General features: G+C 39.7%; 1 long non-coding RNA gene across 1 annotated transcript; it reads left to right on the top strand.

Annotated features, from left to right (window-relative positions):
• Window positions 1-1,293: 1,293 nt before the first annotated feature.
• Window positions 1,294-2,405, top strand: LOC115197387 (uncharacterized). Its single transcript, XR_003879011.1, has 2 exons — window positions 1,294-1,661; window positions 1,976-2,405. It is a non-coding gene; the product is annotated as an uncharacterized LOC115197387 (long non-coding RNA).
• Window positions 2,406-3,624: the final 1,219 nt, after the last annotated feature.

Raw genomic sequence — 3,624 nt, 5'->3', positions numbered from 1 at the left:
TGTTAGAGAAGAGTTTCAATAGTTACCAATATCCTATCACCCAGCTAGCACATAATGTTCTGAGAACCATATGCTTCTTAGAGCTTGGTGAGAGCGTGGTTGTCCTATGGTTATTTTACATACAACCTTCCCACAACTTTCTGTGAATGGTGCAGGATAGTTGCTTGGCTTTGGAACATTCTCAGCACTTTTAAGGGACTTGACAAAAAAAACGTTACCCACTGGGCAAAACAAATTGTTGAATCAATGTGGAAAACTGATTGGATGTGAAAAAAGTCATCAACATAAGGGAATTCCTTATTTTCTTCACCCAATTTTGGCTGATTTCACATTGAACTAACGTTAATTGACAACTCAACCAAGTGTAATACAAAACTAGATGTTGAACTGACATCTGTGCCCAGTGGGTATTTTCTTGGTATTTCATTATTTTAACAGAATGTTTCATAAAAATTCAAACCGGATTGTATTTAATTTCAATTTTGGTAATGTTATAGGAACGTTATCCAACTGGTTTGACATGGGAACGTTCTCAAATAGTTCAGAGAACGTTAAGAAACAACATTCTTCTGTGGGATTTTCAGTACTTCAGCACAAGGTTTAATACAGGTTTCCTCATGGTTCTATTTAAAGTCATGTTCTCAAATTGTTCCAAGAATGTTAAGAAACAACGTTCTTCTGTGGGAATTTCAGTTCTTCAGCATAACGTTTCCTACTGGTTTCTTCATAGTTCTATTTAAAGTCATGTCCTCAAATTGTTGCGAGAACATTAAGAAAACGTTCCATTAAAACCACAAGAAAACTTTAGTACATTCTCAGAATGTTTCTGTCCATGGAATACTAATTCCATGGACAGAAAACAGAGGATTATAGGTTTGGGTCTCACTGATGTGGTTGCATGCGTAAGGAAATTAATTTCCATGTGTTTTATCTGTGCTTGGAGTTTAAAACAGTTAACGCAAAATTATCTAGCAGTGTCATTAAGTCTTAATGGAACATTCAGTTAAAGTTTTGAGGAAGTTATTCAAAACATCCAAATAACCTATGAATTCCATTTTCAGCATCAATAAAACCTCCCAGGAAACCTTTCAAGGAACCAGAGTAAAACGTTCTCAGAACCTCACTGCAACCTAAAAATAAATGTTCCCGAACAGTGAAAACTTTTACATCTGTTCTCAGAACATTTAAAAAACTTTACATTTTACCGGTCAGGAAACCTATGGCTTTGATCCCACAATCAATGTGAAACCAAAAACATTTGTTCCTACAATTTCAAAGGAACCAAATGTGCTATCTGGGCAGGTTGTTTTGGTTACCATATGAACCTGTTTGCCCAAATCTAGTATAGTCTTACAGTTATTCTAAAATGTGTGATGATTCAAAGCCTATTATATAAGACATCGAAAGAAACCAACTATTGAGTCAGCTATGGGCTGAAAATGACACGGGGGAGGCTTACTGCTTTGCCTCTTCAAGCGCTCTCTGCTGCTCAATCGCGCGTTTCCACAACCGGGCGCTGCTCGCTCTCAGTTCCCAGTGCTCATCCCACTCCGCTACTGGACAAACCGTCGAGAACACGAAGATGCTTTACGGAGCTCCTCTAAAAGGGTGCCACCAATGAATTTGACTTTACCGAGCTGATTTGGCAAAGAGTTTATATGGTAAGATGCATTTTTTTATTGCTGTTTTGTATTTCGTATTGGTTCATACGGCAACATTTGTGTGACTGTGAACTAGTATATTATCTACACTGTTATTATCAGATATAGTAACTGCCAGTGATGAATTACGACGGACTTGAACTCACGTTTAGGCTTACCTGGACTGCACAGGTTACCGAGCCGTGCAACATATAGGCTACGGTTATGTTGGATGATGTTGGCGCTGCGCCACCGATAGCTTGAATTATTATGTGATTTCTTATCTTATATCTTAGAGAACATGTCATTGACTGTACATTTTTCTTGGCACCCAGGTACACGACGCCTTCCACCCTGTTGCTCTGAGTTGATGGAGGAGACATATATAAAGTTTTATTTGAATAACATTTAGATATCAGTCTTTTGTTTAAAATGCACCTATATGTTCAATATTTTATTAACACTTGCCATTTTTTTTACATGAGATGATTATAAACTTTCATGAGCACCCCAACACCACCACCACAAAATGTTAGTTATTTCCTTTGTAGCTTATCTATTGTCTGTCGAACTACTTGATGTTGCTCTGTGGGGTGTATATAGCCTATGTGATTGTGTGTGTGTAAATGCACACACCTGCATAAGTTTGCATATTGCATGAGGCATTTATGTCCTGTTTATTAATAATCATGTCTATGCATTCAGTGTAAAGACAAGTGCTGTAAGTCAAAATGTACAAGATAAGATCCACAATTGACCTTTCCACATCTCAAAGTGTCAGTTTGCATTTCTCTTTTCTGTGAGGCACAGGGAGGCATGTAGGACCAGATTCATCTTCTGTCATATCACCGGTGTTAGTCTGTAGCCTCAGGTCAGTAGAGCTCCTCTCTCTGGGAGAGTGCGCTCTTCTCTCTCAGCTGCTCTGCCTGTGGCTGTTGCATGTCAGCTACTGTATGTGACTTGCCCCCCTGGCAGAGGAGAGAGTTGGGAGAGATTCTGGCAAGCAGGATCCGCTCAGGGGGGCCCAAACCAATTTTTAAAATGGTGTATTCACACTTTTAGCTGTCAGCATTGTCTATCTATCTATCTATCTATCTATCTATCTATCTATCTATCTATCTATCTATCTATCTATCTATCTATCTATCTATCGTATAAAGCCCTTTTTACATTAGCAGTTGTCACAAAGTGCCTATACAGATACCCAGCCTTAACCCACAAAGAGCAAGCAATGCAAATGTAGAAGCACGGTGGCTAGGAAAAACTTCCTAGAAACGCAGGAACCTAAGAAGAAACCTAGAGAGAAACCAGCCCCAAAGGGTGGCCAGTCCTCTTCTGGCTGTGCCGGATGGAGATTATAAGAGTACATGGCCATTAAGGCCACATCAAAGATGTTCAAACATTCATAGATGACAAGCAAGGTCAAATAATAATCACAGTGGTGATAGAGGGTTCAACAGGTCAGCACCTCAGGAGTAAATGTCAGTTGGCTTTTCAAAGCTGAGCAGCGAGAGAGAGAGAGAGAGGTCTGGGTAGCACCTCCGGTGAACAGGTCAGGGTTCCATAGCCACAGGCAGAACAGCAGAAACTGGAGCAGCAGCATGACCAGGTGGACTGGGGACAGGGACAGCCAGGAATCGTCAGGCCAGGTAGTCCTGAGGCATGGTCTTAGGGCTCAGGTTCTCTGGGAGGGGAGAGAGAGAACATACCTAAGATCACACAGGAAACTAGAAAAAACACATTTTGTTATTACAGTCTGAATTCAAAATGGATTAAATATACTTTTTTTTCTCACCCATCTACACACAATAGCCCATAATGAAAAAGTTAAAATATGTTTTTAGAAATGTTGGCAAAATTATAGTAAATGAAGAACAGAAATATCTAATTTACTTAAGTGTTCACACCCCTGAGTGAATGTTAGAATCCCCTTTGGCAGCCCTTACAGCTGTGAGTCATTTTGGGTAAGTCTCTAAGAGCTTTG

Source organism: Salmo trutta, chromosome 7 (genome assembly GCF_901001165.1).
Source record: "Salmo trutta chromosome 7, fSalTru1.1, whole genome shotgun sequence".
Taxonomy (NCBI): domain Eukaryota; kingdom Metazoa; phylum Chordata; class Actinopteri; order Salmoniformes; family Salmonidae; genus Salmo; species Salmo trutta.
Note: the sequence above shows the minus strand (reverse complement) of the source record. Positions and strands in the feature narration are given on the sequence as shown.